We start from the raw sequence: 15,062 nt of genomic DNA on the forward strand, positions 1-15,062 counted from the left end.
AATTACACTTTTCATGCTTGCTAGCTTATGCATACCAATATGCAGACTTCAGAATTAAAGAGCATGAACTTTCATGAATTTGTTTGTATTTAAAGGGCAGAACTCCAGTCGAATGTGAACATTTATAGAATTTATTCTTCAAAAAGGGTGAGCCCACAATCTCATGTAGCTTTTGGCTCCTCTCATTTTGAAAAATATACTGCAAAGGTTAGTCTTTTCCTAGCAAAATAAGTATAAATTGAGGAAAACTTTTTTGTCTTCCCAATAATGTCCTATGTTCCCCTTCCCACCAGAGAAAATATTTTTCAATTATGAAAATCTAAAAAAGGCTTTCTTCCTGGTGATCTCTCTGCATTTACCCATCAATAAAAAATAAATCCAAGAGAGAGAGTATATTACGGTGCTCCAATAAACAATAGCCCAGGTATCTTTTTTTATTATTTGGGGACAGGCTTTTTAGCAGGGCCAGTAGCGATAGGACAAGGGGTAGTGGTTTTAAACTAAAAGAGGGTAGATTCAGACTAGATATAAGGAAGAAATTTTTTACAATGAGGATGGTGAAACACTGGCACAGGTTGCCCAGAGAGGTGGTAGATGCCCCATCCCTGGAAACATTCAAGGCCAGGCTGGATGGGGCTCTGAGCAACCTGATCGAGTTGATGATGTCCCTGCCAGTTGCGGGGAGGATGGACTAGACGACCTTTAAGGGTCCCTGCCATCCCAAAGCATTCTGTGATTCTATGATTTTAGAAGGAACTATACATACTTGGTAGAACAAAAGAACATTAGATGAGGATCTCAAAAAACCATGAATTCGGGTCTCCCAGGTGGTACTGCAGAAAGATCTGATTGTTTCATTTGCAAAAAAAAGAGCCAAAATGCTGCATACCTAGCCTTTTTGTTACTTACCCAAATTCACTTTGGCATACCCTTTTTAGCAGTCAATGAAGGCAATCAACCACATTATTACATGAGCATGCTGACGTCAAACACAGCAGAGGAAGTGAACCAGGCTGACTTATTCTATTACAGCTGGAAGTTTCTCAAAATGTACTCAGTATTGTATTCTGCTATTAAAACATCCTATAGTCATATAATCTCCCTTTTTATGCTTCTAACCCTATAAAATTAATTTGTCCTATTAGACCCAAATTGAAATGCCCACATTCATCTGAAACACTAGCAAAAATGAAAGACTAAAGGGGATCTTATCAACACCTGATGGGAGGGAATAAAGAAGAGGGAGCCAGGCTCTTTTCAGGCATGGGCAACCTGCTCAAGGTGGCTGTGCCTGAGCAGGGGGCATGGACTAGATGACCTCCAGAGGTGTCTTCCAACCTCAGCCATTCGGTGACTCTGTGAAAAGAGGAACTTATCCTACAGTTAGTCCATCCAGTGTTAAGACTGATGGCACAGTGTAAAGAAGTTGATCATATTGTAGTTCTTTAAAGAAGATTTCAGAACGGCTAAACTGCACTTTTTGAACCTTACTAATCACAAACAAATAAGGCAAGGGAAAAAGATGGGGTTTTTTATATATCCTTTGTCCTTGTGGTTAATTGGCTTCAAACAATACGCTTAACCCATTGTGGAATCTTGCGAGACATATTTTTGTTCAAAGTGTCTTCCTGATTTGATAAAGAAGCATGAAAATGTTTTACAAAATTTCTTACGGAGCAGGCATGTGTTTTGAAGTTTGCTACAAAATGAATACCAAACTACTGGTTATTTTTACATGAGTTAATCTTATACTACCGCCTAGTGGCTAAGATCTAAATGGGTTGCTGTACAACTTAACGTTTTATATATGGATGAAGATATATAGTAGCCATGTATGTTATTATTTTCATTCAGTTTTAGAAACCATATTATGTATATGTCCACACAGTAACACTGTTGCCAAATACAGCAAAGACCAGAGGAATTTCCATGTTGAAGGACACTAATATTCATGCTGAGCACTACTAGTGATTGAGTGCAGTCTTAATATCAACAGGATCTCCATTTTAACACAGCTATGGTTTGAGATAGCGTTACTTTAAAAATGAGCTGTAGAGAAGGACTTCAGCCATCGCGTTTGAGATATCTATCAGTTCTAGTTGTTAGAAAGAAACATTCTTGGGGTAGATTGTGTTATACATGTCCAGTGAGCAGTTTCTTGCATCTTCCTACAAAACTCTTGTGGCCCAAACATTCACGAGCTTAGCGGTGAAGAGAGTTTATCTTGCTCGGTGTGACAGATTCAGATACAGTAAGCCCTCAGGCATCTATTTCCCATTCATTGCTGTAGTTCCTGCATCTGGCTAAGTTCACAAAATCAAGCCCATGAGCGGACTGAGCTTGAACAAGGGTAAATCATTCAGGAGTTCCAGGTTTTCCCGTTTCCTCCAAACCTCATGCCATGGATTCTAGCAGCAATATACGACTTAGCAAAAAGTCGGGCTCTTGCAGAAGCTTAGAGGAAAATGCCAGTAGTAGAAACTACTTCTGCAGCTGACAGTGACAGCAGCTAGTTGGAGGAAAGGATTCCCTCTCAGGAAGATTAGTTTCCAGCTACTCACGCTACATGACTTTTAATTCTCGGCATTTTGCACGCCTGCCGCAGAAGCTGCTCCTACTACAACTGCCAGCACTCTCTGACGGCGGGAGTTATGGTAGCAAGGAGCAAGAGATGTGCACCTTGACTACTGCTTTTTTTTTTTTTTAAACCAACATATCTATATGTAGAGCTAGATATAGCTAGAGAACTTTAAAATTAATTGATTTAGGTAACCTCCCTAGAGGCTTCTGTAGCTCAGGTCTTGCCGGAAGGAGAAATTTTAGTACACGAAGTTAGGTGTGGAACAGAAAAACACGATGTCATTTTGTCCACCAGGTGGCACTTCGTTATCGGGCTTCTATGTCTAAAAGATCACCTGGAAGGCGAAACAGACTTGAGGTTATTAGGTGAGGTCTAAAGTATTAGAAAGGTCCTGTCTGCTTCTAGAAACGTAACCTACCCAGATCTCTTCTGGGGAGGGGATTTTGATCTTAATGAAGGGAATGGCATTTCTGTCATTGACTTAAAAGAAAAGCCATTTGGCCTCAATTAGGTGGAAGCGTTAGGGAAACAAAATCTCTTTGCAGCGTGCAGGACAGACTATTTTTCTTCTCTCTGATTTGTTAGAAGAGCTATATGAGTGGTGGTGAGCGATTTCTATCTAATGCATCCGAGAAGGGAAATGGAAAAGGGGACAGTCACCGAGTGGCACAAACTCGGAATTTTGGGCGATGAATAAGCCAAAGAGGCAGTACAATTCATTCTACGAAAGCTTCCTGCCCTGGTGGAAAACATCCCAGTATAGAACTCATAAACCTTCCTTTTGATGCAGTTTTAGTCCAACACACACATTGTCTGGTGTTCCTTTTCCACCATACCAGCTGGAAGTGAGGCTGCAGGCATTAGTATAGGGTAAAGATATTAGTGTAAATAAGGAAAAAAATTCTTGCTGGTGGGGGCAGCACAGTTTGAGTGTGGAAACTGTCCTTTTAACAGTCATCTGTCCAAAAACTGTAATTTAATGTTGTTTAAAAAGGTTTTATTCTGCCCAGTTTGCATTATTATGTGTGAGTATGTTTAGGTAAATGCAGGGATGTGAGGTGTAGATGATGTGCCATATGCTGACAGAAGCTGAAACTGTTTCCCCAGTGGAACAGATCCACCTCCCGTGGCCGCAGTCGCCGCACCCCAGTATCCCCAACCAACACCCTCCCGGAAAGGCAACTTCAGGCCTTACCTCTAGACCCTTTCAATCCTTTCCTCTCTGCCCGTAGCAGCTCTCTGACAGTAATGGCTTTCCCAGGCGCAGTACAGTGAGATCACAGAGAAGATCTGCCAAGGCCTTTGTGCTAGGACAGGTCTCTGACACTGTCTCAGCTGGAGATTAGGGAATATCATATTAATGACATGGAATTGGAGAAGAGGTTTCGTTTCCCGACTAGCCAGTCCACATTTTGGCCTTATATTTCTGTTCATTTGCATCAAGGGTGATTTAGAGCCATCTGTGCTTTGCTGCTCCATTTACTTTCCAGGCTTCTCAGAGGCTGCTGAAAGCACTTCTGTATACATTACTGCTTGTTAAAATAATGAAAGTTTTTGTGTCCTTAGTGCAATATGTGTACAATTACTGAAAGTTTCCTGCACTCTGGCTAGTGTTGTTCTGCTGAAAAGGCACGTTTTAATATCAATAGCTTGTAAGTGAGCTGGAAAAAGGCTTCAGGTGGATGCGTAATGATTGTAAGAGCACCTACAAGAAAACAGTATCTAAGGTATCTAGTTCTCTTTCTTAGAAACAATAAAAGGCTTCATCTTGTCGATGCACAAAACTGGCATAGAAGTCCCATTTACTATGACCAGTTTGTTTCTGTTAAGGAGAACTGTTTCCAGGGCATTTGCTTAAATCAGCTTTTCTACAAAGAAGTGCAATCGTGTGCTAATCTACACTGCGCGGTAGGAATCTGCCTGACCCTGTACTGTCACTGGGAGCAGACGCTGAACTGGAGATGACAGGTCCCAACAGTGTACAGTTGTAGAAATAAGCAGGTCAAGTAATAAGCAATTCCTAGAAACATAACAGCATACTGGAATCATGCTGTTGCTATTTCTGATTTGAAACACTTCGCTCGTGTTCTCATGATGAGTTTTAGCTGAGTTGTTAAAAACAAATACTGAAATGAAAACTGACAGTCAGCTCTTGCCTACGGACGTAGGCTACTTCCCTTAAAATTTACTCTATCTGCTATGCCTTGGATCCTCAAGAACCTCAAGTTATTCTAATTATTCTAATTATCAGGTCACATTGAAAGTGTTTGACGGCCCCTGCATGGATCTTCATTATACATCTCAGGGGAACATCTCCTGATGTAAAACCTTTCTGCAAAGGAAAAATTTCTAACCTTCTCTTTGCTGTCATCTCCACCTCCCTTCATATCTCCCATCCTGCTAGTTCCACCCTACTTCTACTTCTCCCTCAAGCCGGAATTAATATTGGAATGCTTTACAAAAGGAATTAAAGGGGAAAATTTCTTACCTTTACCAAATTAAGTCCAAAAAGTACTACAGGAATGGCACTCTCAAACTGAGAATAAGACTATACTTTATCATTGTTGCCATGGTGATCAAAACTAGGACAGTAGCCTTTTTTTTTCTTTTTTTTTTTAGCTCCCTCAGCCTGTATTTCTGATATGCCAAAGAACTTGGTCCCTGGACAGGGGTCTGATTAACTGCAGAACACCAAACAAATCTCTGAGCCACAAAAAAGAAAAGAAGTTAAATGTTTGAGAGTTTTATGATTGTATCTCCAAAGAGGAAAGAGAAAAAAAGGGCAGGGCTGAGAATGTGCTCCTGCTGAGAAAGGAGGGATAGGTGGCAAAAGAGAGTAAGGATAAGGGTAAGACATGGACATAGAGAAACAACATTTGAAGTTGATGAGAAGCAAGCAGTGCCCTTAAGGTTTTGGGACTCCTCCTAATGCCACCCAGTGTCAGACTCTTGACCAAGGATCTCAGAGGAACAATACTACTAAGGAGTCATAGACCAATTCCCTTGACATACTGTTCCAGGCATATATATTCCCTTCCAGACCTCACTTCAAAGGGAAGAGATTGGTGAACAGTTGGCTCCACCTTCAATCCCAGAGCTGCAAATGACAACGTATTTTTTCACATTCTCCATGCCAGGGCAAGGACTAAAGGCAAAGTTTAAGCTTACACACATTTTTTACAAGACTAGAGGTGTGTCGGTATTGCGCATTTGTGAACTTGATACACCAGTAAGTCTTATAATGTCTGTATTTTTGGCTGCTTCGATCAGCAAAGGGTTTCTTACAGTGATATGCACTATTGGATTGCTATTTTAAAGCATTCAGTGGTGTTTAATAGAATCGCACGTATACCATAGCCATTACTAAACAATTGCATGAAACAATGAAAACCATAGTCAAAGCTCAGTGCAGCTTTTTATCACACAACCTCATAATTTTATACTGTGGTTTGCAGAAGTGCCTCTCTCTATAAAGTTCATCAAGTTACAAAATCTCTCAGCTGACATAAAAAGAAAAAAGCCAATCAGATAGGAAGGATGGGGAATTCTAATTGAAAAACTAAGGATCACATAACATCATAAGAAATTCAAAATGAAGAAAAGAAGCAGGAAAGGCATTGAATTGAGCAAGTAATTTGAATTTAAATGGGGTTTAATTTAATTTCACAGCACTTGCCTTTCCAAATGTAAAGATCAGAAGCTTTATTAGATAATATATTTAGGAACATTTCAGCATAACTGTTTCTTAAAGTTTCTGACATTTTCTCCTTGCAAAAATCTCCTTCCAAAATAAAGGAATTTTTGCTTTACACAGCCAGGCTTTGCTGCTTTGGAGCAGCACAAGTTGTGCTTATTCTTTTGCTTGGTCATACCCCCACTCATACGGCAGTGATGAGACTGACTGGGACCTTCTGTAGTCAGTGAATTCAGGTTGAGGTTCCATAGGTAGTATTGCAGGTAAAGCAGCACTTTTCAAATAACCAGTTGCAGCGTCAACGGCGCTGTAACGTCACGTTAGACTTGTGTCACATCTGTAGCTTTTAGTGTCAGTTCTCCTCTCTAACAACCACGCACCAGCCATTTCCTTCAAGCCTCAAAATACGGTGCTGTTGCCTACTGCTCCGCTGCTTGCTCTTGCTCCAGCCACATTGAGCACGAGCAGCACATTTCTTCCTGGCAGCTGGCTTTCGGGTCACACTGGAACCGCACGTAGAAGGAAAAGCTACGGGGTGTTAAACGTGTCCAAGAAGGTCATCGTACAGTTTAAACAAAACTTTGGATTAACAATACGCATGGGTTCAAGAGCTTGCCTCCTTCTTGATTAGGTGTCTTAATTTAATGAGCTTCTCTCCCTTAAAATCACTGCCCTGAGTTTGTCTAAATTGAATGGTTATTTTACCATCTGTTAGATCAGCGAGGCTGGTCTGACGGGCTGGTCTCCATGGGATTGGACTGGAATAAGCTATCTTACTATGAATGTTCCAGGATAGCTGTCCAGAGTGGAAACCCATTAAAAATAAATAAAATAGCTTTACTCCAGTACTATTATATTCTGATGTTTTTTAGAGTTAAAGACCTATGTAGTTTTAGTAATTAAAAAGGGAGGAATGAGGGCACAAACAAGAACATGAAACTTAGCTTTTAGGCAAGTTTTTCAGTAACTTCGCTTTCCATTGTTTTTCCCCTTGGAATTACTCATGTTCTTCCCTTTTTTTAACAAGCAAAACAGACATGCAGCACTGGAGCAGACTTACAGTTCTTTGGTGGCGATAAATTTGCTCCATTCTGTTTGGATGACTCCCCTGAATATGAAGTACAAAAATAATTTGAAAAGGCAAAAAATCCTAGGGTATTTTAAAAGCTAGAAGGCTTCAGTTAGGTTTTTTATGAACTACACCAGCTCTCCATAATTAGGCTAAGTCATCTAGGCATGGTAAGTCTTTCCATTGTGTCTAAGTACAACCTCCACTGAAGCCAAATCACGATCCCTGAGTGGCTTTAAAGACTTACTAGCTGTTTCTCTAATGTAAGTTCATAATAATCTTTTATACTAGCTCTCCAACACTGACGTGGAAGGAAAAACAAAGTAAAAATAAAATTGTAGTCATTTCAAAGCAGAACTCATTCAGTAGTCTCACCACCTTAATAGATAATATTTAAGCCAATTTGCTCAGGAGATGAGGAACAGAAGGCTTGACAGCCATGAAAAACTCAATTATTTGGGATTGGTTTGGGGGGTTTTCCTTCATATTTCTGAGTTTCTCCTTTCCCACTTACTCTGTTTGTCTTTTGTTCCCCCGAGGAGAAATTGTAGGAGCAATAGTAGCTTCTTTGCATTTCTTTAATTAAATTCTGAAAGGTGCCAGATGCTTCCATTTGCAATCTCTCCTTCTCTTACTGAAGCACAGAGGAGTTAATCATAGAGTAGGCTTTAGTTTACTCTGAACCCAGGCTGGGGCAGTGTTAATTAAGTCTTGCCATTTAGTTAAACTATAGCCTGTCATCACAACAGGTCTCTGCTGCGTTGCTTTGTATTGTTTTTTCAATTCAGTAGAGAATTCTGAGATTTTGGCTCTCTCTCTAGTTTAAATTAGTAAAGACTTGATCCGTAATAATTTCTTCTTGTCCAAGAACTAAGTGTTGTAATTTGGCCCTTAGGAAGTGCCCGGTTCAGTCACATGGAAATGTAGGTAGCTAGGGCTCGAAGAAACAGCAGGAGAGTTTCAGAGGATGATGGTTCATATTACTTTTAACCAGATTCAAAGGTTATTTAGGTGCCCAAAGGTACAAGTAAGTGTTCCCTGGAATTTTCACAAACATCTCAGCCCACTTTTACAAATCCCATTGTGGCATTACCTGCATCCTTAGGTGTCTAAACACTCTTTGGCTATGTTCTTGACTCTTGCATCCTCTTTATTAAGTATTAAGCAAGGCAAATGTTAGCCAGCTATTTTGGCACATACCCCAGAAACAGCCACTGAATTCACAATCTTTACCTTTCATCGGGGAAGTTTTATCCAAATAGTCAGTGGTGCAACTGGGATGCAGATCACTGCCCAGGTACATCCTGAGGCTGACGAATTATTTATCACTTTACCTTTTTCCTCGCTACATCTGGTTCCTCCGGGAAGGAAATAGGGGTGCACAAGCCAGAGGAGAACCCCGGAGCGCTCCGACTGGGGTGCCCACCTGAGGGACTGGGGCACTCGGTAAACAAGAGTTCCCGGTCAGGAAAACACACCCTGCTCTCCCTTCCTGTCTCACAAGATGACTGTCAGACAGTCACGGGGATTAATTCATGGGTGAGCTGCAGACTCAGAACTTTATTTAAGTGAAAGACTTAAATAACTTTTAAAAACAAACACATCTGAGGAAAACTTGCTCTGCTTGGGGACAATTAGCAAAGAAGAGAGGTAAAATTCATCAGATAAATGATCCATTATGAATTATTCACATGATTTTATGGAAAAATTTAAATTATTGCAAGATGAAGATCCTAATTTATTACTCCCTTCCCTGAAGCACAAGAGTATGTGAGAGCTTCAAATAACTAGGCTTTGTTAAAAAAAAAAAAAAGAAAAAGTTTAAAACATATTGCTTAGGCCTTTCTGAGTCTTTAATAACTCACTTGGATGAACTTTATCAGATTTGTAGTTATGTTAAATTAATTACAGAAAATGGAACTGGGGCCACGTCAGCTGAAGTCACCACCAAGCCTAGCCCTGACTCCTCAGGCCTAGCTTGAGTCTTACGTACATACACAGGCACACAGAGCTTTCTCACAGGCTGCTATTGTCAGAAAATAAAATACTGTCTCTACTGCAGGCAGAAAAAAAAAAAAGTCCCAGCCAGGCTAAAAACAAAACACGAATTGTGTGGGTTTTTTGTCGGTCTTTCTCCCAATGTCTGTTGGTCTGCCCACTCTGGGGTGCCAGGAAGCCTTCTCAACTAAGTACTCTGAGTAAGGCCATTCCACTTCATTTTATCCTGTCTACCTCGTGCTCATATAAATGCATTGCTGTTTCTTTGAGAATATCGGGTTACTGCAATCCCTTTCGCTTGCCTGGATGCTCAGGATTTTAAACAGGAATTAATGTAATCTTTCCCAGTTTTAACAAAACGACCTTTGCTGCTGCCACATATCTAGCATCCCCTTTGTTCTTTCTGTAGTTAAGTTTTATAAACTCAGCATTACTTAAAACCATAATTCATTTGTCCACGTGAGATTTAACACGCACAGGCACACCCAAACCCCCCACCGAGTACCTTACTTGTACTTGGACAAATGACAAGACAAGGTGCACCACTAAGGAAAGCCAGGGGTTTATTTTAGCCTAACAAATTTTACATTACTTGTTAAAGTGCCCATAGCCTAAATATCTTTGTCCTCAAAATGAAAAAAAAAAAAAAAAAAAAAAAAGGCGTTTGTTTCATGTAAACACAAAGAGATTCTGGGTGGAGGAGGGGAAGCGTATTTAAACGTTGGAGATGAGGTCATAGATCCATGATGTGAAGTGTTCAGCACCAGTGCCGTATTAAGGAGTTTCCCTCTCCCTCCTCTTCCTCATGCCTCAAGCCATTCCTGTTCCTGTGACTCAAAGCACCATCCTGGTTCAGTGGCAACAAAACTGTTCATGGGACTAGGCTAGGAGTGACCACGAGCCCTTCATAATACCTGGCCAACATATTTCTGTCCCGGGCCGCAGCACGGACCCCGGTGCAGCCCGCAGGAACAGCTGGGGGGGGCAGTGGGCCACCAAGGTGGATGAGGAAGGGAGGGACTTGTGAAACTGGTACCGCACACGAATGGGTTTGCACTGTAAAGAGGAAGCATCATGTTAGGAAGCCGTCAGGCTTATTTCAACTTACAGATGAAGCGAGAGAACACTTTTATTGCTATTGAACACAGGAAAGGGGACTGCAGAAAGAAAAGGTTGTATTACTGCGGAGATCTGCTGGAAGCACAAGAGCTTTCTGAGTGGCAGCAAGCAGCAAACTGGACCCACGCTTCCAGTGTCCTGCAGCAATAAACAAATAAATAAATAAATACACTGCTGTGAATTTGGGCTGTCTATACATCTTCAAAGCAGTTTTTTGCCTGCTTTGAGCTTATACTGCAGTGGAGTAAATGCTTATAAAAGGCTGGTGGCAAGAAAAAAAAATCAAAACTCTTCTCAAATGGTAGCCAAGAAGAAAGGTCATAAATTAAGAAAGATCAGAGCGATTGAAGTAAACAAAATTAAGGTTCTGTTCTGCGAACCTAGTAATCCTCATAGGGTTAGCAATAAATATTGATCGTGCAAGCAGGCTGTGCAGAAAATCAGGCTTTCATCAAGGATCACAAATTAACCTAACCTAATAATAGAATGAAATAAAAAAGGGAAAATTTAGAATTGATAGCCGGGGGGGGAGCCTTTTGTCAGACTTTTTATACTGTGAAATAATATCCAAGGGAAATGGCAGAATTCACTTGAGACATTAAAAAAAAAAAATTAGACTGGCGAATGCATTAGAAAAGGTAGTGCAGAAAACTACCCTCCAATGCCTGGGAGTGCTCCAGGTGACCTTTTGTAATGGAACTTCCCCATTACTGTTTTGTTTCTTTCTTTCTGAGCCCCTATATATGAGCCCATGTATATTTTGCTTTGGCCCTTAAATGAGATTGCATGATATATATCAACTATTGGAGAATAGCGATTGCTAATGGGGGCTGATCTTCTATGTCCTTTTGTCATTATACACAGAAGAAAAAAGAACCAAATTAATTGTTTCATTTCATTTTTATTCAGTATACTCTAATATATTTTCATGTTTTGAATTCCAATTTCTCCCAGTTCACTTTGTATCCAGTGTTGGAAAAGCCATTTCTTGTATTTCTTAATATGCTTGAAGGATCTAAGGAAATTACAGAATTTAACAGCTTTACTTCCAAAATCCATGTAAGAGCTCCAATGACCACCATAAGCTGCATGGTCATACTGGACAAATTGTCTGAGAGTTTAGAGAATTTACTTATATTAACATCTGGAATATAAAGTAGATAAAACCCATCAGAGAGTTTGAAATGTTCCATTCATCAGTAAATCCATTATACTGTACGAAACCACATTGACCTCTTCCCAGTTATGACAAAAGTTTCCATTACCAAAGGTTTAAAGAACCTCTGTTTTTTCCAAGCCTTTTAATATTTAGATGAACTCCGGAGTTTGGAAAGATTCGGGATTAAACTGTGCACTCAGCAATCTGAGTGAATCTCTTATTGAAGTCAGTTACATCTGTTAGATGCAAATAAAGAGAAAAAAAAATAGTCGTCTTTTTTTTTTTTTTTTTTTTTTTTTTCTGAGGTCCTTAACCACATACTCGCTAGCAGAAGCTGGCTGAGTTGCCGCTGGTAGGAAATGGCAGGTAGCAAGGAGGTGAGAACTCAGCCCACCCACTGTATCTTGTCCGTGTCCCTTCTGAGGCCCCACAAGGGTAAGTGTTGTCTTGAGAATAACCCCAAAGGCCCAGCTGGGTCTGGAGCAGATGCAACACACAGCCGTGTATCTGTTGAATCGGCTAGTGTATGAGGTCCGATTTTAGGCTGGTGGTAGATGGTCATGCCAGCTTTCTGCCAGCTGAGAAAGAGGACACGCAGTACCTGCTCTGGCGTAAGACCCGTATACACAGTGCTAACCCATCAAAAATTCGTGACCTGTTTGAACCACCAAAGGTGTCTCTGTGTTAGTAGGGTACGCCCTTTTCAGTCTGGAACTAAATGGCCTACAACTGGTTTTATTGTATCATCAAACCACAGCCTGCACTCTGGCAGGCTTCATCTGTGCCTTCATGCCCTCAGGCAGGTAGCGGGGATGGGAAAGTCTTGCGGGTAGGAGCAGCTGACATCCCTGGAGAGGGGGCTCACTGCCCCAGCCACGACAGCAGTCTGAGGAGGCACTAGCAAATGCCAGGGACATGGAAAAAAAAGTGCAGGATGAAAGGGATGCATTTCCCTGGGCAACAAGACCAACACAAGCACTCTGTATGACTCGGCTGCATTTGATCCCCGTGGTAGCATGCCTTCCCTCAGCTGCCTTTGATCCCACCGCTGAAATACTGCCCTCACTATCCAGCTTGGCGCCTGGGCTCAGGAAGTCTTTGAGCCTCAGATCACTGGAAGCCAGAAGAACACCCTCAAGAAGTACCGCTGCAGCCCCTGCTGCTCTTTCCCCAGCACCTACTGTTGGCTACGGTTAGAGAGCAGACACCCATCTAGGGGGAGTTTTAGTCTCACTCAGTCCCGCTGTTTCTATGCTTTTTGGTCTAGAGAGGGTTTCAGAGAGGCCAGTGCCCTCAGCCTGTCCTAGCTCTGGGCAATGCTGCAGCATTCAGTCTTCCTCTTACTGCAAGCACCCGCTGTTCCAGAAAACCCTTTAATTACAGATTTTTATCATGAGGTTCTGACTCTCCTTAGTGAGCCCCAAATGATGGAGTAGTGCAGGAAGACCCCTCTTCACCCCTTGGGAGATATTTTGTCTGTACACGTATGAGAAATTGACCACAAGTTGCCCCATACAAAACAAAGAATTCTTTTGCAGAATCTACCCTTTCACTCGCATCTCTGCAATTTCTTTTGGCACATGGCTTTTTTGCCTCTCACTAAGTCACACTGGGATTTATCCTGGCATTTTCCAAAATTCTTGATACTGGGAGAAGGCACCATGGGCAGAAGGTCAGCCACGTCCGGAGGGCTTGGAGTGTGGGAAATTTCACTCCGACAGCGATCTTAAAAGGACAGTTCCTATGTTGTGGGGATGTATTTTGGTGACATAAATCCTGCACCTCATTCTTGTGATTAAATCCTTATGAAGCTACCACACGCTTGTGAACATTTGGAAAGAATCCCAACATCAGCCACTCAGAGCAGTTTTGCAGCGGCGCAGCTACATTCACGGGCCCCGGCACCAGTGCTCAGAGCACATGAAGCCTAGGAAAGTTGGTTGTAAGAAGAGCGAGAGATTGTGATGTGATTGTGGCATCGCCTTTTCTACGGGTGTTTGCTATAAAGGGGAGCGGGTTTCTTTGAGGTTACTGAAGTTGCACAGGCTATAATGGCGGCTGCATCCTAAGAAATCTCAGTGAGGGCTTCTGAGACCCCATTCTCCCGCTGGGCGCTGAGGCTCTTGCCCCCAGAGGTGCTTCCCCACAGGGAGAGCGCCAGGGAGCCGGAGGCAGTCCCTGCGTGCTCAGCTCTGGCTGTTGCTCAGGGTGTGAAGAAGGGGTCAAAGCCGATAGCTGCAGCAGGGAGGAGCGTGGCTTTTTTTGAAATACGATTAGCTTTGCTTCACTGCAGAAGCTATGGAAGAATCTTCCTCTACGGGAAGATCAACATCAAACCAGTGGGACTGCAGAGAGGTGAGGAGGAAACCGTAGCACCAAGCCAGCCAGCACACCTTATGGTACTCCTGGCACAGCGGTCGCCAGTCCCCGAGAGGCAGCAGGGTCAGAGGCCGTGCTGTAAAGAACAGCCTCAGCATCAACTTTCTATAAAAAAAAAATCTATTACACATTTTTGTGATGCACAAACCAGCAAAGGTTTATGGATTGAAGTGTACTAAAAAGCTCATTGAAAGAGACACCTAATCAATGCTTTATTTAAGACCTTTTTTCCAGAGAGAGTTTCCTGAATGTCAGTACTATGTGTGACACTTCTTTTCTTCACAAATCCCCTGAGGAGCAAAGAGCCTCAGGGCCGTTTTACAGAGCTGCTGCTGAGCAGTCACATTGTGCGCAGACATACATCCCCGCGGCCCTCGGTGGTGAAGTCCACAGGATTTTTCCTGGCGTCCAGTACTTCCCCACGCCAGTAGGACTGCCATGGTTTATGGGCACTCTTTCAACAGCCTGATATTCCTCCAAGCCTGTCCCCATTCCTGAGAAATGCTACTAACAAACGGGTCACAGACCAGAGCTCTGGGCAAGCAACTAGTCAAGTCATCAGGGTAAACTGCTCTTGGCCACCCCGCGCCGCGGGGAGCCGCCGGGGCCAGCTGCCCCGCCAGGAAGGGGAGCCGCAGCCGAGCGCAGCAAGGCGGGCAGCGGCAGCGGCCCCGTCAACAAGTGCCCCGTCCCAGCCGTCCCGCACTGGCCCTTGGCCCCGGCGGCCAAACCGAGGGGCCCGGCAATTGGTACGGCTGCTGTATTGTTCCGTGTTTTTAAAGAATGCTTGTGTGTAGCCTGAAGGTGCGAGTACCCCACAATACGCTGGGAGTTTCTTTGTGATGGTTTTAAGTTTGGTACAGCTACCGCTGCTCTTTGCTCACCAATAACGACAGGAAAAGCAAAAAGCAGGTAGAATTCCCTCCAAATAACAGCGGGACCCACACCCAACCACCAGAAAGCCATATAAAATTCATATGAATGTCTGATTTACACAGAATCCTACTGCCACACAATCTGTTAGTGCTTGTGGAAACCAAAGCGAGCCAAGCCTCGCCGACAC

The 15,062-nt window shown here is 42.6% G+C and overlaps 1 protein-coding gene across 1 annotated transcript in view; it reads left to right on the forward strand.

Moving 5' to 3' along the window:
• The window catches only part of LOC148051503 (uncharacterized), a 163,896-nt gene that overhangs the window by 121,098 nt on the left and 27,736 nt on the right, over positions 1-15,062 (forward strand). The window lies entirely within an intron of this gene.

This window comes from Nipponia nippon, unplaced genomic scaffold (assembly GCF_047370975.1).
Source record: "Nipponia nippon isolate SJK-2023a ecotype South Korea unplaced genomic scaffold, ASM4737097v1 scaffold_6, whole genome shotgun sequence".
NCBI classification, from domain to species: Eukaryota; Metazoa; Chordata; class Aves; order Pelecaniformes; family Threskiornithidae; genus Nipponia; species Nipponia nippon.